The sequence below is a fragment of the Diadema setosum genome, chromosome 12, assembly GCF_964275005.1.
Source record: "Diadema setosum chromosome 12, eeDiaSeto1, whole genome shotgun sequence".
Lineage (NCBI taxonomy): Eukaryota > Metazoa > Echinodermata > Echinoidea > Diadematoida > Diadematidae > Diadema > Diadema setosum.
In genome coordinates this window covers 39,353,715-39,381,023 of record NC_092696.1, presented here as the reverse complement: position 1 = coordinate 39,381,023, position 27,309 = coordinate 39,353,715, and the positions used below count along the sequence as shown (strand labels likewise).

At 37.9% G+C, this 27,309-nt stretch overlaps 1 long non-coding RNA gene and 1 pseudogene across 1 annotated transcript; one reads left to right on the top strand and one right to left on the bottom strand.

Moving 5' to 3' along the window:
- Nucleotides 1-4,013, top strand: part of LOC140236091 (uncharacterized) — a 39,252-nt pseudogene extending 35,239 nt beyond the window's left edge.
- A 5,795-nt stretch (nt 4,014-9,808) lies between these two features.
- On the bottom strand, nt 9,809-14,142 carry LOC140236151 (uncharacterized). Its single transcript, XR_011901758.1, has 3 exons — nt 13,968-14,142; nt 11,524-11,621; nt 9,809-11,082 (listed from the first exon to the last, which is right to left on the bottom strand). It is a non-coding gene; the product is annotated as an uncharacterized lncRNA (long non-coding RNA).
- Between the last annotated feature and the right edge of the window lie 13,167 nt (nt 14,143-27,309).

The following is a 27,309-nucleotide window of genomic DNA, read 5'->3' as shown; positions in this document are numbered from 1 at the left end:
TTATTTGTATTGTTTTTCAAATATTTCATCACATTTTTCCAGCAGCAGGCTTTTTCCCTGTAAAGTCAGTGGTAACGGAATTACACAAATGGTAACGGAATTACGCCTTCTGAAATACACTGGAAAAAATACACATTCTTGGTACTCATATATTCTGAAATGTCTTGATAAAGATTGTTTATGCCTTTAGCTATAATATAACCACTAAATAAGTACTCTCTAGCCTTTGACCTTGAACTGCTATAAGTATATATGTGCCAAATGAGTTTTTATTGTCAAAAAACATAAAATTTTCATGCTAACGACTGTGATTTTAAGTTGTAACTATGTCAATCAAGATCTCGTAACTTGTAAGTACCACATCCATCAAAATTTGTCTACTTTCAAGTAAAGAATTTCACACTCTGCAGCTAAATGACATCTAAGACACATGGTAACGGAATTACGCTAGAATAGCCCTACACAAGTACAATTTTATAAATCTAGTCAACAATACTAAATTTTCTTGTATTTCTTTTGTTGATATCATGCAAGACAGATTTCTCTGTTTTCTTCTTCCTAAATATGCCAATAATTGATAATATGTGTGAATTACTTACAAGTATTGTACATAAATATGATGTGCACATGCACAAGTGAATAATAAAAAATTGTCCGGATTGACACTAAATTTAAATCTAAATCATAAAGTGCCAATTTACAGTGCAAGAGCACAGTGTGCAGCCCCATCATTGAGCACAATGTTTAATATTAAGGATAAACACAAAGGATGCTTGAAACTTTTAATTTGTTAAGTGAAAGATGCAGTTGTGGTTCAATGACAAATATAACAAATTACAATTCAATCATAAAATGAAAAGAAAATTTTCTTATATGATGTAAATGGTACTGCACCAGTGCTCAATCATTATTATTTATATGTTGTGGCTTATATAAATCTCTAAAAACTTGTGACATTTTACTAATAGCTGAAGTTGCCCCCTGGTATATAATGTAGTGCATAATTTGATAATTTCCTTACAGTGTAAGTCCTACTTAGGCCCACCCAAATAAAATGAACTAAACTAAAATGAAATAGAATACAGCAAAATAACTTTAACAAACTACAACTTTTTGAACCATTAGAGTGAGTCCACTAAATTCTGTTAATTCATAGAAAGGTATGAGGGCCTCTTTTATCAAACCCACTGTGTTAGAGTCAGATTAATCAACCTGTGAATAATGTTAGTATTTACTTCTGACCACACAAAATTTCCAAATGACGTCTTCAGAAACACGACAGTTATTTGATCATTGACTGTAATCATGACTTGGCCTATAAATTTCCTACAAGTTTCCTGTCTCTGTCTTTCTTCTTTGAATTTGTCTATTTTCTCATCCTGAGTGTTGCCATACATGTATATTTACTCACAAGAAGTGTGCATCTTCTCTCTTGCAGTAAGTTGCATTTTGACTGCCTAAAAGCAAATGATAAAATAAACTGTAATGGAACTTGTATGAAAGGAAACTGGATTGTACAGCAAATGGTAACATGAAGAGTAACAGTGGAAAGAAGCCCATTGACTTTAATATCTAAAACCTTTTTAGGACGGGAAAGTTCGGATAGGCCTAAATGTCATATTTTAGAGCTGTATCACAATTACTAACTGGGTAAATGTTCATCACAAATGTTGTTTTTGTCTTTATTCCTTTTAAAAAGAAAGGATTAAAGAACAAATTTCAAAGGGTAGCAGATACTCTGTATCAAATGGGCATGAAAATCAAAATACATGTCTCTGTGGAGGAAAGATCTAAGAAACAGATGAAAAAAAGGTCATAGTAATACACTTACCATTAAAGATAAAGGACTTGAGGATGAAAACAGGACATGTTCATTAAAAGGTCAGACTATCCACTTGGTGATAATAAAGCCTTTAGGATACAGAAAGAGTCACATTCAGTGGGCATCCCATGTCAAATAATGACTTTTATCACATTGTGTATGATCTTTCTCTTAAATTCTTGATCTTTCCTCACAAAAATTATCCTGTTCATTTCTCTCTGTCAGTAGCAGTGCTCTCTTTTCCTTTTAAAGAAATTTTATGTCCTTCCTCTTCTTTCTAACCTTTGTTCATTTTATGCTGCATCACACCCATTCAATAGTCCCTCATCACTATACTTAGATTTTGTATGAAACCATGAGACTTTTTAGCAAGAAAATATACATTGATATCTCAGAATTCAGTATGATTTTTAAACATTTGAGAATGAGTATCTGTAGCAAACCTTATAAAGTTATCAGTTAGCACAGTCTCCATATAGTTCTTGTACATGAGAAAGGGTGAAAGAAGGGAGGAGACCTTCAGCATAAGAAGTCTTGTCAAGCGTGTACCCTGATGTCAGGACTCACTGTCAGAGGCATCCAGCTATACTGAGTCATGTCAGTGTATCATTCCATACATGTTTATTTCAACTTTCACTCCTTTACTGCCTATCACTAACACTGTTAAGCTCAATAATAATGCCCTGAAGCTATTTCATGAATAGTTCACATACATATTGGCACAAAGGTAAGTTATGTCATTCTCTTCCATGTTAGATGTGCGTGTAATTCCGTTACCATGTAATTCCGTTACCACAATTACAGAAGAACTGAAGGAGATATTTCACAAAATGTTTTGTGAGTTTTCAGGGAGTCACATGTAGAGAAAAAAATTACAAGGGTAGAAAAAATCATTGATTAGTTTGTTCAGGAGAAAACTTTTTTCAATTTTATGGTAACGGAATTACGTCAATTTGTCAGTAGATTTTGAAAATTTCTCAACAAAATATCATAATGAGAGTGACTGAATGCTTCATTAAATGTGATTGTTGAAGCATAGGAAGAAAGATGTGGAAGTATGGATGAAGCAGAGAGATATTTTAGTTGTTTCATTTTAAATTTTCATTTGATATTGTAAAATTTTAGATAAATACAATAAATAGTCTTCCAACTTTAAAAGTGTGTACAACAAAAACGAGGAAAGTTATTGGAAAAGGGTTTTTTGTTTCCGTAAATACAACAATCCGTCTGTACGGGAAACTTAAATTTCTGAGCATTTACTTAACTTTGAATTTTGCTGTTTTCGCCCTTCCCATACGGAATTGCCCTAAAATTTCTGAAACACAGCCATGACTGAGTAGAAGAAGTACTGCAATGAAGACACACACACACACATTCACTGATCGAAGTTATAAACCAATACTAGAAAAGAATAAAAACAATACAATCTGTAAAAGAAAATGAGGCTTAAATCATGGAAGTAGCCCAAAACATATACAAACAATAAGCTCTCTGAGGAAGTATAACAAGAGTATTGGCAGATTAAATCTATAGAATGAGGTCATCTTCACTTCGTATCATCTTTTTCACAGTTTTTCCACCACTGGCAGGCAGAAGGGCGATGACCTTGCCATCTACTGACCTTGCTGCCAGAACCTTTCTGTTCTCTCGAGTTTTTGCCAGGAGTGCTTGGTTTTTGACTGTCAGATCCTCCACAATGGAAATTCCAGATCCCTTCAGCGTCCTCCTGTTCACAAGTATTTCACGTCCCTTTTTGTAGGCCGATAGCTTCATGATGATTGACCGAGGGTGTCTTGTTTGTTCTCGGGCGTTTGGTGTTGTCGTTGACTTTGGTGATTTTCCAGTGCGGTGGCAGCGATCTACATATCCTGGCGTCAAGGTGATACCAAGCCGGTCACGGATGATGTCTGCTGCGGTGGCCTCAGTGTCTTCGCCAGGCCTCTCCTCCACACCGAAGATTCGAATGCAAGAACGTCGAGAGTACTGCTCGAGGTCATTGACACTATTGCTGACTTTTTGCAGTTCACTATTGGAGTGTTGACACAGTTTTATTCAATGCATCGATCTCTTTCTCTTTCGTGTGAAGTTTCCGTTGCAGGTCCAGCACCTCACCCTGAACAACCTGGACTGTTTTCATCAGTTCTCCCATTTTTTCTCCCATGGCCTCGCGTACAATGGATTTCAGGAGTGAGCTGAACTCGTCATTCTTCACAAGCTCTTTCACTACCTGGCATGTCACAGCTGCAGATTGTCTTGTGCTGGGTCCTCCAGTGGTAGTGGCCATTGTGTCTCGACAATAGGCAACAGGATTAGTGTGAATTGTTCTCTCCTTCAAGGATGACCCAGGCAATGAAGATTGAGAGGACTGGCAGATACAGGCATGGGCGTGAATCCCGGGGGTGGGGGGTGGGGGAGATATATCCCCCCCCCACACTTTTGAAGGAGGGGGGATGGCCTGTACAAATATCCCCCCTGAAATTCTCCCAAGAAAAGATGTAGGAACAAAAAAAAAACAAACAAAAAGAAATGTGGCGATATTGATTTCAGCATGATGGATTATTGCATAGCCTATAATCTAGGCGGAGAATGCAGTTATTGTCTTTGTAATTTGCTGTTCAGCTAAACGTATGATGCAGCGAGGTAATTGTCTTTGCCAAGCGATACATCTGATGCAGCGAGACTACGAACAGTGGACGCATCTACCGCGTCCGCTAGGCGCCACGATCGGTGGCAGTTTTTTTTTCCGTGTAAGAAGACTGCCACCGATTAAAAAAAAAAAATAAGAAAACAACGACTAACAACTGGATCATAGGCGGTGTATTCGCGCGCATCCACTGTTCGTAGTCTCGTCGCATCAGACCAGCTGCATCCCCACCTAGGTTATAGGCTACATACTGTAATGCATGAGCCATGACGTTCGCACGCCCGCCTCATGACGAGAGCATAATGCTGAACAGTGCTTCTCTCGCACGCCAATGCATGTAGAGCAATATCGACCGTAATGCATGCTTCGGATGTTGAACTACTACTATCGTAGCCACACAACGAGATAGCAACCAGCTGCATGCAACCAGGGAGGTGCTCTTCCCACCTCCTTGCTGCAACACAGTCTGTAGGGCCATGGACGTAGGCGTGAACCACTGCCGTATATTAATATACGGCACTGGCGTGAACGAGTGCACCATGCCGAGCGCGATACAACTCACGTAGCTCCGCATGAGTTACCCAAAGATCTAGATAACAAACGAGTTCGCGTTAACAGCCTTGTACGAGTTTCAGTCGTAGGAATTGCAACACATTTACCCTCTCCATATTGGCAGTGATTTTGCTCAGTTAGTATAATTCGTTTGCCTCCAGAAAAAAAACAAAAGGAATGGGTTTCGATTCCCATAATTTTATGCAAGTGCCTCCTTTAATCTAATGAACATTGCTTTAGATTAATGGTTCAGACCTATTAACCAGATTTCTTTTTGTTTTCATGGGAGATGTGCAAAAAACACAAGAAAGTTCAATAGATTAATAAGACAAGTTTATTCGCAGCCAATTTTATTGATATGCAACATTCATCTCACGAACAGAAAAATGGATTCTTTAATCCCTAATTAAACAATCCCACAGAAAAGGCGAGACATTCTAACAGTTTGCCAGAATAGTACGAAAAGATTTTCACTTTTTTTTTTTCCAGTGAATGGGACCTACTTGGAATTGAGTACTGAAACGGATATTGTACCTTACCAAATAATTTTCACACGTTGGTAAGAATGTATAAAACCTGAAGTGTGCCGTGATCCTGAATGAATTTTACAACTGTATTTATGAGCCTGTTATGTTGTTGGAAAATAACGTTGCTTATCATGTCATTGTGCTTAGATAGGGGCCAGATATGAAGCCATTAACTTGACAAAGATGGAAAAAAGGTGAGCAAAATAAATAGAGCTATCTCTACGAAAAGGAAGGGCTGAACTCATTTTGATTTTTGCAAATATGAATGGTGTTTAAATGGTAATAAAATATACAAAAGAATCTTTAAGAAAAAAATCTCAGGAAATTATTCAAATTGTCGGCATCATATGCCCAATTATGTTTGACCTTTCAAAGGCTACAGTATGTTAACATCTGATAGACATATCTGCTCTGATATGTAGGCCTATGTTGCGAGATTTATAGTTAGTAAACGTTGGGTTGTCTTCAATTAAAGTACGGTTTGCTTAGTCTATTCCTGTGAGGTAACTGAAGTTAAAAGGTAAAATTTCCTTCAATACGAGATGAACTTTCAAGTTTTCAATCCCCGCGTATACGGTCCTTATATAACCTTGCGTTTCTGATAATGTTTATTGTTTACTCTCCAAAGGAATGGGGTTAGACATAAAAGATAATATTCTATATGGTCGATTGGAATTACGGAACATAATTATGTTATTAGAGTCCACAAAGATTGTCATAGAGACATATACGGAGAAAAAACTGTGCTTGTTTGTTTAACCTTGTTTGCTTTGTTACTGTTTTATGTTAAGGTTTTTAACACATAATGTACAAAACTGATCTCGCGGAATGAATTTATTCAAGTGAATAAAACTATATATATATATATTCACATTTATCCAGCAATTTGTTCTCAATAGTGTTTTAATCAAAGGAAAACTAGTGTGTTAGTTGTCGCATGTCACAAGTTATCCCGGGTTACATGAAGAGCTGTCACTATACCTTGCCATAACAACTCGACTTCTGTGGAAACCGTTCTTCGTTATTCTGCCAAGTACCATTATATCCCCCCCCCCCGAAAAAAAAAAGCGCAAGCGCGCGAAACCGAGCGCTTTAAAAGTTCAATCGTGTGCAGTGGATGAAGTTGGGGGAGACAAATCATTTTGTCCCCCAAGCAATTCCCGAGATGAGGTCAAATCTCGAACTTTCTTTATGGAAAATTGGACAACTACCACCAGAATTATGCACCGGATCGCTGAATTGCAATCATAAATATGTAAAAGCTACTGGGTCCCTTTCGATAGACTTTGTACACTTTTGAGATTGACGTTTTATTTCCTTATATTTATCAAAGAGTGTGCAGCAGATCTTTCACTTACAAAAACTCCCTATTATGCAGAGGCGTCGATGGAGGGGAAGGGGGATGCGATTTTTTTTTCCGTAACCCTAACGCGTCGAAATTGCCCATTGTGTCACTTGAGCAAAGACTATCAGTGTACAAGTTGGTTTTTGTACGCATGTGCGTGGACTTAGCGGTTAGGCGTTGAGTTCGTACTGTTACACAGTATACAGAGTACCATTGGCATGATCGTCTGCTAACCACAGAATCAGATTACAACGTGAGAATGGGACGCCGTCCTTCAAGCAGAAACATAACAACGGGTTTGTGTATGGGTATGTGTACGCGCGTGTGTGAGTGTTTGTGTGTGTGTGTGTGTGTGTGTTTCCACTTCACATGTCATCGCCATCGCGTTCGGCTTTGCCTTAGGTGGTATTTCTGTAGTTTTGTTAGCCGTCTGCTGACACTTTTCCTGTGTCTCGCGAGACTTGCGTTACTAGGATGCATGCAAACTCGACGTCGTCATCAATATCTTGCAAAAAGTAAATTGGAAATCTAATTGAAGCTTGGAATAAATTCATAATCAAAGTATTTAGTATTATGTCGTCGGTGTTACCACGAACCGACGCTATTTCGTTTTTGAGCGAAAATGCAGTTCTGAGAAAATCGCGTTTAAAGATCTCACAAGTTTTAGACAACGTTTTCAATGACTTTTCCTGTCTTGTGTGTGAAAATTTTGACAGGGTGATGAGAGTGGAAGTTATTCTTCCTATCCATAGTGTAATTTTAGTGTGAATTCAAAAAATTTACGATATTTCTGTCTTCAAACTCACTGCGTCGGTTCGTAAATCCATCGTTTCTTGCGCGCACCATAGGTTATGTACTTAAGCGCGGGTCCCACGAACCGACGTAAGTTGTATTACGCCGGTTCGTGGGACCCGCGCTGTAGGGTCTGTACAATAGGTAACGTGCAATACGCGTGTATTTACGAACCGTCGCTATTTCATTTTCGTATGTGTTTACATACAAATACTATTAGGGCTATACCTGCTTATCAACAATAACCTTATTAATTGAAATCAATTGTCATGTAATGATTGTTGTGATGATTACAATACATTTAGTGATAATTAAGATGATAATACAAGCCAGTTTCTCTTAATTGTTCTAAAAAGAGTGTTGTCATTGTTTTCATCTTCATTTAGTACACGCATGTATTGTTATTATAGCTGTGGTTGATCGTTCCAAAGATTTCTTTGCCCCCCCCCCCTTTTTTTGTGGATATATTATTATTTAACACTTTTGCATTTGGACATCTATGGTAATACATGTATTCGGTATACTGTGTTTCATATTTTTTTACTGTTTTTTTTTTTACTTAATTAACTTACTTTTTCATTTTTTCACATTATTTTTAATTCAAATTCAGTTCACTTCTTTCATAATAATTATGAATGTTTGTTCTAAGATGAAGGATACCGCTAAATCTTGGGAAAAAGATGTGCCAGTCAGTAATAATTACTTGTATTTACTCATCTTTCATACTCATGCATGCACTCTGTTATTTCTTTCTCTGAAATAATATATTAATTTCTTTATTTCTTATTATTCCACATATTTGTGACATTTACTTTGTCACAATTTTTATCAGTGTCATTGTCATTTGGCTCGCATGCGAATTCACTCATAATTCCTCATTTTCCATCTTTCTCTTTCCTGCTCAACAGATTCTATGATAGCTGCACCTGATCATATAAAGACATAAACTCATCCTGCATGCACTCTTCGAAACTGATAAACTCCTAAAAATACATGAATATCAACACTATCAGAATTTCAAGCTTCATTTTAAATATATAACAATGGTCATGTTTTATTATGCCTTTTGCAGCAATATATTGAAGAGGTGCATTATGTAATCGAAGAAACATAGGTCCTCAGTAGAATATCAAATTTGAATTATTCAGAGATGAGTAATGACAATGGGAAGGATAACAATTGTGGAAGAGCTCCATAAATCAATACATATCCAATGGCAAATGGAGATGGAATCAAGATTCAAGAATATGTGTAATTCAAGTTCATTATTATATCAGTTCTTGTGTGTTCACAAAAAGAGGAACACAGTTCGAACATGCACACCAAATCTTACATCGTACATTTACATCTATAGAGTGCGGACAGAACATATACAAGAGAAAGAATAACATTCTCAAATTAATATATCAAGCATAACTACATGTATGTATATGACCACACAAAGATGTTGCTGCATATATGCATGAAGCTTGAGAGTGCTGCAACACCCATATGCTCAGATAAAAACTTGATGTATATCATACAAAAGAGAAGAGGTACTGCATGTACATGTAGTTACACTATTCACAGGACAGTAGAGAAAAAGCACGAGAGAGAGAGGGAAATGGGTGTCTAAAATAGGTCGATGTAAGGAGTGCCAAGCCAATTAAGTCTCTAATAGAAGTCATACATATATAAGGAAACAAATTAATCACAACATAAATGATCATGCTCATGTTAACCAATAATTAGCATCTAAAAATGTGTGTAGAAAGTCCATAATATCAGCCTTTCGCCCCGAGGGCTTGTATTATGAGAAAAGAGAAATTTTGGCCGACCCCCCCCCCCCTCCCTGTGAATCCTTAATCCACCAGTACTATAAACACATTCTGAGAATGTGTTTTAGTACATGTACTAGCAAATTCACAAGAGGGTTGGGGAAATTCAGCCAAAATTGTGTGTGGCTAAAATAATTAAAAAGAAAGGTCATCAGCAAAACTACGGGGTGGATGCAGACGAATTTTCATGTGATGACTAAAAAATATGCAGCTAAAGGAAAAAAAAAAGACGGCGGAGAGGGGCCAAGGCTAATTTGACTCCCCTCCCCCCCCCCACCAAAAAACAAACAAACAAACAAACACCACTGTTTTACAGCACCTTTAAAGGACTCTTAATTTTTTGTTTGTTCAAAAACAAACGTCTTTTCCATATTGTAGGCGAAATGTAGACCGATACAGTGTATAAAGTGTACATCCTAAGCTATTAAAGAAAAAAAAACAGATTATGAATATCATTTAAAGTAAGAATTTCAGTGTGTTTAATCATCTTTAGTTGAGTTGCAAATGACATGTACATATTTAATAAGAGCAGTAAACTTCGAAGCGCCCCCAAGCCCTTCTATACTTAATTATTCATGTGTAAAGGTAGCGCCAGGGCACTCTGGTGGTCTAGTGGTTATGACGCTGGTCTAGTAATCCAGAGGTCGTGGGTTCGAATCCTGCTTGGGCTGCCTGTGATTTTTTTTTCACAGCAGCCTACAAACTGCACACTGCAGTTGCGTGCGTTACTACGGATGGAGACAAATGAATAATCTATTATTTTAATATACGATGTTTGACATCCTTATTGCAATCACTTTCTTTAATTGTAAATTTAGAGACATAATGAATTATCATTAAAAGAAATCAAATTTCTGTATTTTGTTGTGAGTTTGCATGGGAACATACACGTATCATAATTTACAATTTTAGTTAGATAAAGAACATCTTATAACAGAACTGTCTAGTGATGGTTGAATAATTATGTCAAATTGTTATAAGTCCTATCATTTACATGGAGTGCATGTTCCCATGTTTATAAGAATCATACGTGACACATTCAAAGTGGGTTGAAGACAACAAAATAATAAATAAAAGAATAAAGGAGAATAGAACTTAATCTGATTACAGCATCATCTAAATATTGCCAATGTGCACTTAGAAATCTATCAAGATTTATCACAAGGTTATGATTACCACACAAAACCTTCAAGATTTATTATCATGAAATACATACCAATGAACACTTAAAAAAATCTAACGTTCCACATCCACATGAAGCTTTCCTTGATATAAATGTCTCTCTGTAGTGTTATTAAAGTGTAGCAAAATTGTAATTACGACATCACAGAATGGAATGCATTGTTTTCACCTTCAATCTTAGGATCTCCTTTCATGTTTCCACTTTACAATCACATTTCACTGTAGATATACCGTCCTTATGTTGTCGCCCTTCATCCCAATTTCTCCCTTCTATCCTATCTGTAGATTGTCTTCTTTCCTAAGCCATTGTATTCACATTCCTTGATGATCAGCACGATGCTGTACTTTTTTCTTCTTCTCTGAAACAGTCCAGCTCTTCGCTACTGCATGGCATCAGTCATCTGAAAGAAAAGACAGAAATTAAGAACTTTCGATTAAAATCAAACATCATGATACAAGATACAACTTTCATTTTGAGAAAAAAAAATCAGCCAACTAAACTGTAGTTGAAATTATTTTGCTCTATTTATATTAAACATAAAACAAAACGGTATACAGGATCAAAGAATGTCAAAAAAAATACTGCTGTTTTTGATGCATATTCAAATTGTCTCGCCTTTTACATACTTTAATGATGCAAGATCTTATGTCTAGCACTTAGTAAGTCTCATGTAGAATTTAAATTATTATTCACATGAATAAATCTGCATGTCCTTGTAAACAAGGCATTGCTTTGAAAAAGCTGAATATCACTAATTGCATTTGGGAAAGAGTCTACGACAATCAAACTTGTTTATTATCAGAGACTTTAACATCTTAATAAGACCTAGACTCTACATTACCATTGTATTCACATCCGTTGGTGATGTACACGACCCTGTACTTTTCCTTTTCTTTTCTGAGACAGTCCAGTTCTTCGCTACTACATGGCACCAGTCATCTGAAAGAAAAGAAAGAAATTAAGAACTTTTGATTAAAATCAAACATCATGGCACAAGATACAACTTTAATTTTGAGAAGAAAAAAAAATCAGCCAACAAAACTGAAGTTGAAATTATTTTGCTCTTTTTATATTAAACATAAAACAAAATGGTAGGCCTATGCAGGATCAAAGAATGTCAAAAAATGCTGCTATTCGTATTTGATGCATATTCAAATTGCCTCTTCATTTACACATTTTACTGATGCAAGATATTATGTTTAGCACTTGGTATGTCTCATGTAGAAATTGAATTATCATTCACATGAATATAAATCTACATGTATTTGTAAACAAGGCATTGCATTGAAATAGCTGAATATTACTACATGTACCTGCATTTGGGAAACAGTCTATGACAATCAAACCTGTTTCTTATCAGAGACTGTAACATCTTAATTAGACCTAGACTCTACATTATCATTCAGCTTTCAAAGGTATTAACCATTCACCTATAAAACACTGGCATTGTCATGTGCATCATATTTCTTTGATACTGCACATATTTTCATGAAGTCTGCACAAGAATGCAAATGAAACACGTCTGCTGTTTGGTATTTATGAAAAAAAAAATCACTAACCCGAAGTCCTTGGCCTTAGAAATAACATGTGGCGAGTTTAGTAGGAATTGACGTTAAATTCTTAAAATAGAATAAGAATAGATCTACTAAGTAGGCCTTTGCCTCATGAATGTCTGGTCTAATTATAGACTAAGTGAAGTCTAGACCTTTCACTTTTAAGTTACCAGTGGTTCACAAAATTTATATTATAGATCTAGACTACATCTAGATCTAGACATCTAATACTATTAGATCTTGGCAACTTTTGTCTTTGTGACACGAAATTAACACGTCACGGATGATATTGCGGCGATATCCAACAGGATGACAGTACCACTATTACTGACTCAGTAAGTTGACATAGATAACTAACATCAACTTGTTAACGTACGTTAGAGATGGCACCATATACAAAAGCCGGTGACACTGACACTGACAGATCTAACGACTACGTTTAGACTAACGTTAAAGAGTTAGACTCGCCATCTCAGTAAGTCGGCCAAAGACAAAGTCAATACAGGGCTAAGTCAGTGTTACTGTTATGTTAGGCCTAACAAATGTTAACGGTTACTCGGTTAGGTTAGGTTTACCAGGACTCAAGAGTCCTGGTTAAATCAGTCGAGGGACATTTCTTAGAAGTCCTTCGATTCCAAGAATAAAAAGGGTGAAAGAACAAAGGGAAAAAAGGAAAGAAGAAAGGACAAAAGATTATGTATGGATGCTGTGGAAATCGACAGCGCTACTGTATCACTATCAATCACGCGTGAATATGTAAACGCCATTTGGTTGGGCCGCATTCACAAGTTTTAGGGAAAAAAAGTCCCACCGCTGTGCTTCAAAGGTACTCCACTCGAACTAACATTAGACATAATGTCACATATCTACACACAGTACGGTACTAGGGCTGAATTCACAAGTATACTATAACACTGCACTGTACAGGAAAGCCACCTAACCTGTAGAGTACTACTCGTAGTGTTTAGCGTTAGGTAGTATCACTAGACCACATACTGTCATAGATGACATCTACACCAACGCTGCACACTGGCACTGGTCCGACGGTCCCTGACCAGGAAAAATCACTGTTGGACACTGACCAGTAACTTTTTCAGGAATGGACCAGTAAAGATTGGGGGAAAAAATGGGTGGACTCTACCTACTATTACCACTAGTCTAGATGTAGATCTAGAGCTAGACTACCGTGTACCGGTATGGCTCTGAACTGTGTTAATTTGACTTGGTCTTAGACTTCAGCTGATCTTAGTTTTAGTAACTGGTACCGGTATTACAAGTAAAGTCTTAACTTAGACTTAATAGTTAGACTTGAAAGTAAAAGTCTAACATGTCTAACTTTATTCTTTACTCTTCCTTTGAGTTTTACTGTTAGACTTTTTATTATTTTTTTTGTTTAGTACGCCTACTTTGTCAATCTCATGATTTCATTTTCAACTCAAAAGTCAAGGCTTTTAGTGTCTTCGAGACTTTGAAATCTTGCAATCTGCATGTCTTGCACACAGACGTTACGACTACAGTACTCAGTAGTCTCAGAAGTAACGACATAAGTTGAAAAGAAACAATAAATAATATGATTTGGGATCTAATTTGAAATTGGATGGCGTTTACAGACTAGGCTTCATAAGCATCACGCGATTGAATACATGGGACTACACACTACCGCAATTAATGGTTATGGTAGTCCAACTGAAATTGTTATTTTGAGCATGATTTTAATAGGATTATAGCTTACCATTCACTTCACTCGTGGACAGTGGGCTGGCTTAGGCCGTCATTCATCTTTCAGAAGGTTTGGTTCTCACTCTGAGATCTGGATTAGGGCCAAAACCTAATTCTAGGCCAGTAAGTTGAACAAAGCTCAAAATAATGCAACTGCGACGGTTCGTGAAACCCGCATTGCTCTTCACCGTAGCAATTCGGGTTTCACGAACCGGCGTATCTTTCCTGCGTCGGTTCGTGAAACCCCTTTTTCTCAATTTCTCGATATTTCGAGTACCGTCGTTTTTTTCTTTCTTTGATAAAATTAAGAATAATTAATTTTGTGATCTAAAATTTTGGGATTTGGTAGAGTTTTGAAAGCACTTTCATTTGGTACCAATATCTCGATTTTGAAAATTTTGACCAAAATCGAAATAGCGTCAGTTCGTGAAAACACCGACGATGTATACGTATCATAGCGACACGTAGCGGTATATAGGTTAGTGAAGCAACCTTCTTTGTCAAATTTGTAATCTGCTATTTACATGTAGATCAACGCGTCTGCAGCATGTCTGTTCATTTTACTCACGTTTGTATTCCCATATACGTAATAATCTTGTATATTTTTTGTTGTGTCATGTGTAATCTTTGAGTATTGTATTCACTGGTTTGTTATATTGTTATTTATACTCTTTGTTTGCTACTCTCATACCCCGAGAGGAGGTCGAAAGAGTCAATAAAATTCACAAAATTCACAAATATTTAGGTCTGCAGCAATTGCTATTGATCATGTTTATTAAGCCCCCCAAAAATCAGATTCGAAGAGGGCATTTGGTCTTGGGTAACATGGATGAACTCCTGGGTTAATTTGGGTTTATCCTCCAACTTCACAATGATTCAGAAAGGCGTAGTATAGGCTCCTTTTTAGTTCAGGTTCATATATATCAACGTATATGATTACATTCTCATGCAATAACATCCATGATGAAGATGGGGGAGGGAAGAGAAACTGCGGGAGGGGGGGGGGAGCTAGTAATCATCGATTTTGATCGATGAAATCTCTTTTTGAATTTTGGATCGGCATTTAAAAATCAAAAGAGGCTATTTCCGTCAAAATCAATTCATTTTCCCAGTCCATACATGTGCAGAATTGCTCTAGTATCACGGTTTGAATGGCTCTATCAATAATTTTTTGATATTCACTTTATCATTGCCAACCCTATAGTCCTTCTCATCACTTACCATCGTCACCTCTACCATCACGACCATCATTGAAGCAAACCAAAACCCAAAAAGAAATGTGGATTGAGTGAAAGCAGCAACATTCGTAGAACACATGCAGTGAAAGTTTAAGGAAAATCGGGCAATCGATGCAAAAGTTATGAATTTTTTAAGTTTGGATGTTGGAACCACTGGATGCATGACATCATGTGTGGTCAACAACATAAAGAAAATATAAAGAAAACAAACATGTTTTCACTTTTCTTGCGTAATGGAAGAGCATTTGATTAACCACTTTCAGAAAGTAGGGGGAATGATACCCTTAACATAAGTCAGTATCAATTAAGTTGATGGAATGTATAATTTTATTGATTTTTTTTTGGTGGAATTCTCTTCATATTTTCTTTACATTGTCGCCCATCATAGTCTCTAGTAGCCTCTTTATTCAGTCATTACAACACAAAAAATATAAAAAGGAAAAACTTTACATCGATTGTCCGATTTTTCCTCAAACTTTCACTGATGTATAATGCTAATGTTGCTGCGTTCACTCAATCGATATTGGTCTTTGGGTTTTGGTTTCCTTTAATATCAACCAATCATCACTACCATCATTGCCTTTATTAGATTACCATGCACGACCATAAACATCGTTACTATCATTTCACAACTGGATATCATCTTATCATCATCACCACGGTTATCACTCGTATTACCATCGTATACATATCACCACAAGCAATATCTTCCACCACTATCAATACTTTTTTCCATGTCATCAATCCATCAACAACTTCACGAAATCTCTTTCAAAGTTTTCAGCATCATCATCATTATCATACAAGTCTAAATAAGCATTGCGACTGGCAATATATTCATACTCGATCCCTCCCTCCATTGCCCACATGGCCTAGCACCCGTAATTGAAATGATGAAGAGAAACGATTGAATATTAAAACACTGATTTGTTGGTTTGTTTGTTTGTTTGTAAGAACACTAGCTGCATTCACACGTACAAAATAGCTGGTTACCGAGCGCGCTCCAAAACTCGAGAGTTCTTGTTATACTCGCAACTTTTTGTAAACTTCATGATCGATATATTACACCAGGTTTTATCTGGTCTCAGATTCCCAGGTGGGTTCATGACTTTAAATGTGTATAAACCATTTGTTGTCGACTGACACCCAAAAAGGGAAGCCATGCGTGATTTGTTGTCTCGAAGTCGTGCAGCATCGTACACATAAAAAGTGATGAGATATTAGAGCTGTGATAGAAGTTCACCACAGTATATGAAATTTATCAATATCAGCATAGCCATATGTTTACTATGTGTGAGAGAGAGAGAAAAAAAATCAAACCCACAGCTCCGATTCTCAAGTAAAACACATTTGTAGAAGAGATTTGAAACGATCGTTTTATAATGTGTTATTTGGCACAAAATAATTTCACTTATTTTTAATAATATTAATCGATAGCCAAATGAAAATCAATTTGCCCGATATTAGCCACATTTAAGATCTTTTCATTAAGTTGGAGCAACGAGCATTAGTTCAGAGTCACAGAGGCTACTTTCAAGTTTTTATGAAATACATTCATAGGAAACTGATAACTATAAGTTTGAACGATGATAGCACCCAAAATATCATGGTTACATTTCGTTATTGAGAAGGTTCGTTATTCAGAAGGTTCTTTATTCCGAAGGTTCGTTATTCCAAAGATTCGTTATTCCGAAGGTTCTTTATTCCGAAGGTTCGTTATTCCGAAGTTTCGTTTTCCGAAGGTTCGTTAATCTGAAACTGAAACAAAGCTCGTTATTTCGAAGGTTCGTAACGGACCCTATTTCATTGTCGGATCAATGAACCTTCGGAATAACGAACCCTATTTTATTTTCGGATTAGCGAACCTTCGGAATAACGAACCCTATTTCATTTTCGAATAAAAGAGCCTTCAGAAAGCGAACCCTATTTTTTCGGATGAACCTTCGGAATAACTAACCTGCGGAATATCGCCACAAATGTTCGGAATAACATAAACGTTTTGATTTTCGGATTAACGAACCTTCGAAATAACGAATATCCGAAACACACAAATTCCCTATATACTTAGAGGTTTGTTAACCCTAAATTAAAGAAAGGTTCGTTAATCCGAACATTTGTGACGTTATTCCGAAGGCTCGTTAGTCCAAAAATAAAATAGGGTTCGCTATTCCAAAAGGTCGTTTATTCGAAAATGAAATAGGGTTCGTTATTCCGAGATTCGTTAATCCCAAAATCAAACAAGGTTCTGGAACGGGTCATAAGACTTTTTTTGAACGTTCTTAAAACGTTTTTAAACGTTCTAAGGGGTTTTCACAAGTTATCTGGATGTCTATAACGTCCAAACGTTTTTCTGTCGGTCCTTAAAACTTTAGAAAGTTTTTTTTAGTGTTATCTTACCGTTTAAAACAACGTTTTTATAACGCCCAATTGAAACGTTTAAATACGTCGAAAACCTTTCATAAGAAGACGTTCTGAAAAAGTTTTGACAAAACGTTCAAATAACGAACTTGGAATGTTTCAAGAACGTTTAGAAAACGTCTTTGTGTTAGCTGGGTAAAGACGTAAAATTCAAGTCAGTTTTGAGAGGCATTATTCACTTCATATTTACGACGACAATTTCACGTCAGTCAACTGTCAAAAATCAGATTTTTTTTTTGGCTCAAATGGAAGACATAGAGAGACGTCATTATCTAGACTTTAGGAAGGCGTAATAACTGTCGTTTGTTTGCGGTAAATAAGCAAAGAAAACAGACGCTATTAAGACGTCTCAAACTGACGCCAATAAGTCGTATTGTTGTATGAACCCATATCTAAAAGACGTCATATTTGTGACGTCTTTCTGACGCCTGGTTGGTTATACGAAGACGTTGTAAAGACGTGTAGATTACTAATTTAAAGTCTTATAGACGAAAATGAACACAGATACTTGACATCATATATGATAAACGTTTCAAACTGACGTGAATATGTCGTATTTTTCAAACTGACGTCAATATATGTCGTATTTTTGCTCAAATGGAAGTTGTCCCAAAGATGTCATTGGTGGTCATTAGATTCGTCTAAATGACGTGTAAATCACAATTCAAAAGACAAGATTTACGTCAGAATAACGTCACGAGCACGTCATCTACACGTTAATTCATGCCTTTTTGATGTATATTGGAAAAGGAAAAAAGGAAGACGTCTGAAAGACGCCTTTTTCACGAAAACTATGTAAACAAGGAAAATGGACGTGATTTTGACGTCATTTTTAGATCGTGGGCGGTTAAGGTCTAATAAAGCGCATGTGAGTACCTCAAAGTACAACCATGATACAAATCTGGGTCCTAGCTGACATTTGGACGTTTCTAAACGTTCTTGAAACGTTCCAAGTTCGTTAGTTGGACGTTTTGTCAAAACGTTTTCAGAACATCATTTTTCTGGAAGATTTTCGACGTATTCAAAACGTTTCAATTGGACGTTATAAAAACGTTTTTTAAACGTTAAAATAACAAGAAACCTTTCTAATTCTTTAGGGACCGACAGAAAAACGTTTGTATACGTTATAGACATCCAGATAACTTTTGAACAAAAAAAAGTCTTATGACCCATTCCAGAACCCTGTTTGACTTTTGGATTAACGAACCTTCGGAATAACGAACCCTATTTCATTTTCGAATAAACGAGCCTTTGGAATAGAACCCCTATTTTATTTTCGGACTAACGAACCTTCGGAATAACGTCGCAAATGTTCGGATTAACAAACCTTCCTTGAATTTAGGGTTAACAAACCTCTAAGTATAGGGAATTTGTGTTTTTCGGATATTCGTTGTTCCGAAGGTTCGTTAATCCGAAAATAAAAAAGGGTATGTTAATCCGAACATTTGTGGCGTTATTCCGCAGGTTAGTTATTCCGAAGGTTTGTTTATCCGAAAAAATAGGGTTCGCTTTCTGAAGGCTCGTTTATTCGAAAATGAAATAGGGTTCATTATTCCGAAGGTTCGCCAATCCGAAAATAAAATAGGGTTCGTTATTCCGAAGGTTCATTGATCCGACAATGAAATAGGGTCCATAACGAACCTTCGGAATAACGAACCTTTGGAAAACGAAATTTCGGAATAACGAACCTTCGGAATAAAGAACTTCGGAATAACGAACCTTCGGAATAAAGAACCTTCTGAATAACGAACCTTCTCAATAATGAACTGTAACCATGATATTTTGGGTGCTATCATCGTTCAAACTTATAGCTATCATTTCATAAAAATTCGAAAGGAGCCTCTGTGACTCTGAATTAATGCTCGTTCCTCCAACTTAATGAAAAGATCTTAAATTTGGCTGAATATCGGGCAAATTGATTGTAATTTGGTTATCGATTAATATTATTGAAAATAAGTGAAATTATTTTGTGCCAAATAACACATTATAAAACGATCGTTTCAAATCTCTTCTACAAAGCACATGTGTTTTACTTGAGAATCGGAGCTGTGGGTTTTTAATTTTTTTTTTCCTCTCTCTCTCACATAGTAAACATATGGCTATGCTAACATTGATAAACTCCATATACTGGTAAACTTCTATCACAGCTCTATGTATGTGTACGATACTGCACGACTTCGAGACAACAAATCACGCATGGCTTCCCTTTTTGGGTGTCAGTCGACAACAAATGGTTTATACACATTTAAAGTCATGAACCCACCTGGGAATCTGATACCAGATAAAGCCTGGTGTTTGTTTCTATATATCGATCATGAAGTTTATAAAAAGTTGCGAGTATAACAAGAACTCTCGAGTTTTGGAGCGCGCTCGGTAACCAGCTATTTTGTACGTGTGAATGCAGCTAGTGTTCTTACAAACAAACAAACAAACAAACAATCCAACAAATCAGTGTTTTAATATTCAATCGTTTCTCTTCATCATTTCAATTACGGGTGCTAGGCCATGTGCGCATTGAAGGGAGGGATCGAGTATGAATATATTGCCAGTCGCAATGCTTATTTAGACTGATGATAATGATGATGATGCTGAAAACTTTGAAAGAGATTTCGTGAAGTTGTTGATGGATTGATGACATGGAAAAAAAAGTATTGATAGTGGTGGAAGATATTGCTTGTGGTGATATGTATACGATGGTAATACGAGTGATAATCGTGGTGATAAGATGATGGGCAACAATGTAAAGAAAATATGAAGAGAATTCCACCAAAAAAAAAAAAATCGATAAAATTATACATTCCATCAACTTAATTGAAACTGACATCATTTATGTTAATGGTAGTAATCATTCCCCCTATACTTTCTGAAAGTGGTTAATCAAATGCTCTTCCATTACTCAAGAAAAGTGAAAATATATTTGTTTTCTTTGATTTTCTTTATGTTGTTGACCACACATGATGTCATGCATCCAGTGGTTCCAACATCCAAACTTAAAAAATTCATAACTTTTGCATCGATTGCCCGATTTTCCTCAAACTTTCACTGCATGTGTTCTACTAATGTTGCTGCTTTCACTCAATTCACATTTCTTTTTGGGTTTTGGTTTCCTTCAATGATGGTCGTGATGGTAGAGGTGACGATGGTAAGTGATGAGGACTATAGGCTTGGCAATGATAAAGTGAACATCAAAAAATTATTGATAGAGCAATTCAAACCGTGATACTAGAGCAATTTGCCCATGTATGGACTAGGAAAATGAATTGATTTTGATGGAAATAGCAACATCTTTTGATTTTTAAATGCCGATCCAAAATGCCTTTTTAAAGCTGATTAAGTTAAAATATTTATAAAGAGATTTCATCGATCAAAATCAATGATTACTAGCTCCCCCCCCCCTCCCGCAGTTTCTCTTCCCTCCCCCATCTTCATCATGGATGTTATTGCACGAGAATGTAATCATATACGTTGATATGAACCTGAACTAAAAAGGAGCCTATACTACGCCTTTCTGAATCATTGTGAAGTTGGAGGCTAAACCCAAATTAACCCAGGAGTTCATCCATGTTACCCAAGACCAAATGCCCTCTTCAAATCTGATTTTGTGGGTCTTAATAAACATGATCAATGTTAACAATAGCAATCGCTGTAGACCTAAATATTTGTGAATTTCGTGAATTCTATTGACTCTTTCGACCTCCTCTCGGGGTATGAGAGTAGCAAACAAAGAGTATAAATAACAATATAACAAACCAGTGAATACAATACTCAAAGATTACACATGACACAAAAGATATACAAGATTATAGCGTATATAGTAATACAAACATGAGTAAAATGAAAAGATATACAGACGTTAATGTACATGTAACTAGCAGATTACAAATTTGACAAAGAAGGTTGCTTCAATAACCTATATACCGCTACGTGTCGCTATGATACGTATACATAATACTTTGATTATGATTTATTCCAAGCTTCAATTAGATTTCCAATTTACTTTTTGCAAGATATTGATGACGACGTCTAATTTGCATGCATCCTAGTTACGCAAGTCTCGCGAGACACAGGAAAAGTGTCAGCAGACGGCTAACAAAACTACAGAAATACCACCTAAGGCAAAGCCGAACGCGATGGCGATGACATGTGAAGTGGAAACACACACACACACACACACACACACACACACACACACACACAAACACGGTGAGTTGGCTCAGTCGGTAGCGCGCCTGCCTCACGATCACGCGGCCCGGGTTCGAACCCGAGTCTGGACTGAGCAATGTTGTGTGTAAACATACCGTCCCCTCTAGTAAGAGGCAAAACACTCTGTCCCTCGGATAGGACATAAAATGGAGGTCCCGTGTATGAGAGAGTCACAGCTCATGCACGTAAAAGATCCCGCTTCATTCATTCATCGCAAAGAGCAGGGTGTCTAACCCGGTGAAGTGGTCCCACCCCACATAAGACCAGCTTATAGTGTAGCTGAATATGGGCTATCCAGCCATCTTCACAGATGGAAAATGAACAACAACAACAACAACACTCACACACGCGCATACACATACCCATACACAAACCCGTTGTTATGTTTCTGCTTGAAGGACGGCGTCCCATTTTCACATTGTAAACTGATTCTGTGGTTAGCAGACGACCATGCCAATGGTACTCTGTATACTGTGTAACAGTACGAACTCAATGGTTAGCAGACGACCATGCCAATGGTACTCTGTATACTGTGTAACAGTACGAACTCAATGGTTAGCAGACGACCATGCCAATGGTACTCTGTATACTGTGTAACAGTACGAACTCAACGCCTAACTGCTGAAGTCCACGCACATGCGTACAAAAACCAACTTGTACACTGATAGTCTTTGCTCAAGTGACACAATGGGCAATTTCGACGCGTTAGGGTTACGGAAAAAAAATCGCAAGGGGGATGGTTCCCCCATAAAAGTATCGGGGACAAACATATCATTTTGCTCCTCCTTGTAACTCCCGAGATGTGGAAATGTTCTTACTTTTTTTGATAGAAGACTGTCTAAGTATTTCACCCAAAGATGGCTAAATTTCAATTCTGAAAATACAAAAATCTCCCTCGCGTAAGAGGGGGATAGACCTAACCCCTCCCATATCCTCCCCGTTCAATCATTTCTACTTAATACACTTTAGATTGACAGATTTCAAAATGTTTCATCTAAAGTGTGCACCAGGTCTGTTACTTCAGTTTAAAGAAATGCAACTGTTCCTTGGGTGGAAGGAGATATCTAGATACTTTCAATTAACGGAGGATCCCCCCCCCCCTAAAAAAAAAATAATATACACTTCTGGGATTGAAATTTCCCCAGATTACATCATAAATGTGTTTACGAGATATTTGTTGCTGCCAGTAATTGCCAGCAGTTGCGCCTGGTGCGCCCCCATCCCTTAATTTCCAAAGCGAAAAAAGTACAGCTACAAACGGCAGTTTTTGGACTGTAAAATGTCAAAATTTCAAGCTCGCTCGCTTCGCTCGCTCGCATTGAATCGTCATGCCATTCCCCTGATGTTGCTGCCGGGTAATTGCCAGCAGTTGCGCCCTGTGCGCCCACCTTATTTTTCAAAGCGAAAAGAATATGTGACCCGCTACAACAAAAAGGTCCTAAAGTCGCGCATGGTCAAAGCCGTGAAAATCGAGTTTGAAGTCAGAGCATTAAAATTTGTCAAAACTCACGATTTTCTGATTTTGATATATTATTAGAGTCTAACATGTCTTCTATCATCTGTCGAAATTTCGAAGCAAAATGAACCAAGGAAAGACCAAAAAATAGCGTTTTTCTGAGCCATGTTTTTTGGCGTTTCAACGAAGCAGAAACTGGTTCGGAAATTTGGATTGAGCGCCACAGATAGGTTCCGCCCCTAACAACGACCAGAGTGATCTCATTGGTCAGTTTGCTGCTTGCTGCTAACCGAAGCGTGAAGCTCGCACACTGCCCAGTCGACTGGTGCGTGCGGGCGGGTGCGCTATGCTGAGCTGCTTCTCACATCCTGATCACTGATTGGTTGGTGAGGAGACCGCCGACGTTGATGTGCTTGAATGAACTCTTCGGGGGTTGCTAGGGCTTACCTTCTATTGTCCAGAGGTGAAAACTGACTTGCGTGTCCCTTGATCGCGACTGCGTCGAAAGGAAGACTTTTAGGGCACTTTTCTCGAAACAGTGATTTTCCAGACGTCTGTTGCGACACGGATTGTCGCCCCTACACGGATTGTCGCCTCCTGCTCGGGGCGACAATCCGTGACGGGCGCTGGCGGCACGGATTGTCGCCCCCTACACGGATTGTCGCCTGGCGACAATCCGTGACGCTTGTGCAGTTCCCAGTTTTTGACCTCGAAGGCGACAATCCGTGTTGGCAAAAAATTTGTTGCGACACGGATTGTCGCCCCGTCACGGATTGTCGCCCCGGGCTCGGGGTGGTTCCTCCGGTGTTAGGCTTTGGTGGGATGGGTATGACTGGTAAGTTATGCGTATGTGTGTATGTGTGTGTGTGTGTGTGTGTGTGTGTGTGTGTGTATTGTGAGCTGCATGATATGTGATGTGTATGATTTGTTGTGTGTGTGTGTGTGTGTGTGTGTGTGTGTGTGTTTGTGTGTGTGTGTTTGGAGTATAATAATACAATATGTATGTGTGGTGGTTACATAGTGGTAGTGGTTTGTTTGTCTGTGTGTATACGTGTGCCTGTATGTTTACGTGTGCCTGTGTGTTTACGTGTGTATGTGGAATATAGTGGCGCTACTGTGGCAATACAAACGCCTTCAGAGTGTATGAGCACGTGTTTAAAGAATTCACACCAGCGTTGATCTAAAAATAGTATGGGTGTGTCAACCAAATATCAGCGGTGAGGCGGGCTAGGCGAGAGAGAGACCGAGAGAAAATACATACGAGGGAGGTACCCTCCCCAAATGTTATTTGTCTTTGTTCATTTTTCCCTGCAGTCATTTTCTTCCATCAGTCTTATAAACTAGAACGTCCATATCACTATTCTTTGTCCCAGAATAGGTTTGGCATGCTTTATGCTTGAGCGAATAATTTCCACACGCCGTAAAAATTTTTTCAATCGTTACTTGATTAATTAGCACAAACGAACTGCCATTGCACACCGCTAATACATACGTAATACAAACAAACACCAACAGACACTTAAACAAACCTCATAATGCAAATAAACCAACTCAACACTTTTTTACTTGATATTTATTGATTTCATTCAAATCATTCATAAATCGACCCATTCTGGGTGCAATATGAACAAAAAAAGTTAAAAATGGCAATTCGAAACAAAAGCAAATCCATGTGTCAATTTATACCACAAATAATCTCACTTCAACATAGATAACTCGATTATAGACCAACCCTACTAATAATTTTTTCACGAGAAAGTTTGGACATGTATAGGGCCTTACCAAACCTATATTCCTTGAATATATTGGTTTGGATCATGTAACACCTTCTTACTTAAAAGGGCATATACATTAAAAAAAAAACACGCAAATATATTACACAAATCTAGAATGAAATCAGTCATAAAAACCCCACCACCCCCTCCCCTCCCAAACCGAAACAAATCTAGGGCCTACATCTATCCTGAATATGAAATCCTACCAACATCCGTCATACCATTTATAACTATCCTTCTTCAAATCCAATCCCCAACCCACCAACCCCTGATTAAACAAAACCTAAATCATCCCACACCCACATTCACCGACCCAAATACATACATACACACACACACACACACACACACACACACACACACGCAAACACGAAGGTTCGTTATTCCGAAGTTTCGTTTTTTCCGAGGCTTCATTTATCCGAAACACACAATTCCCTATACCTAGTGGTTCGTTGATCCAAAAATGAAATTCGGAATAACGAACCTTCGGAATAATGACCCTTCGGACGAATGAGCCTTCGGACGAATGAGCCTTCAGAATAACAAACTTTTGCAATAACGAAATGTAACCCCCTTCCCACATACCGACGCACACCCGAACCGATACCACATCCTTCCTGATGAAACGATTTCCAAATGTTGATAAATAATACATAATGGACCGTATGCAGAAAAGCAACATCCGCCCGCACGCAATCTCCACTCCGAATTCATATACAAATTGCCAAACAAACTCATCAAATTCAAAGCTGCTGATAAAATCAATATCAATGTTTATGCCAGCAACAGCTTACTAGGTATCCCTCCCCGCGCGCAGCTAAAAAAACACATACGCAAAAAACTGATATAATAAACACATTCTTCCATCACACACACACACACACACACACACACGCACACGCACACGCACAAACGGACACTAAATTATCATGTGCACTCGCACATACACACTTCCTTGAAACCTCACCATGAGTTTTTACATGGCATGTTTGCATGGATGTAGCCATGTATGTTATGTGTTAGTATTTCAATGATTATGTCCAGAACGATATTACCCAGCAAAATGTGCTTCGAGGGCGGGCGACAATCCGTGTAGGGGGCGACAATCCGTGCCGTCAACGCCCATCACGGATTGTCGCCCCGAGCAGGAGGCGACAATCCGTGTAGGGGCGACAATCCGTGTCGCAACAGACGTCTCGACATGCTCTCTTTTAAACATCGATATCTCCACAGCCGATTATTTTTATAAAATGTGTTATATATCAATTTAAAGCAGTGAGATTAGGGGATTATATGATGCAATTTTGAAATAATCGACCTCGCCCGACTTCAGGATCATTTTGTTGTAGCGGGTCACATATAGCTACAAACGGCAGTTTGGGGACTGTAAGATGTCAACATTTTCAAGCTCGCTCGCATCAGGGAGGTGGGAAGAGAAATACCTCTCTGCTCGCATTTAATCGTTATGTCATCCTCCTGATGTTGCTGCCAATAATTGCCAGGAGTTGCGCCCGGTGCGCCCCCATCCCCCTTAATTTCCTAAGCGAAAAAAGTACAGCTACAAACGGCAGTTTTTGGACTGTAAAATGTCAAAATTTCCAAGCTCGCTCGCTTCGCTCGCTCGCATTTAATCGTCATGCCATTCTCCTGATGTTGCTGCCGGGTAGTTACCAGTTGCGCCCGGTGCGCCCCCCCCCCCCTTATTTTTAAAGCGAAAAAGATATAGCTACACTGCCAAAAGTCCGGTGTTAAATAGTGAACACCGAGCTGGTGTTAAATTTTCGGTGCTTATTTATGGTGTTAAATTAACACCTCCGGGTGTCATTTCCAAATTTTAAACTGTTTTTTGAAGAGTCTCTTAGTAACTGCACTTCTTGTTGATTTTTAATTTAAACAAGACGATCAAGAATTTTACATTAAAATACTAGATTTTTGAAAAAATGTGAAAATAAATTTACACCAAAGTAACACCAGCTGGTGTGGTCTCTTATTGAAGCTGGACTGGTGATAAACCATTGATATTAACACCAACAAATATCAAATCAACACCATGTGGTGTCATTTTGGAATTAACACCAGTACAGTGTCAAAATAACACCAGATACAGTGTCAACAGATTTATTGTGTGTGCGCCCTTGCTGGCGACCCCTCTTTTGACTCCTCCAATTTGTTGGCTTTTTGCATTGTCTGCTGTGATTTGTGAGTTTGTGAGTGCTTCTAGTTGACCAGTTTGATACCTGGGGCCGTATTCTGAGAGCTAATTAA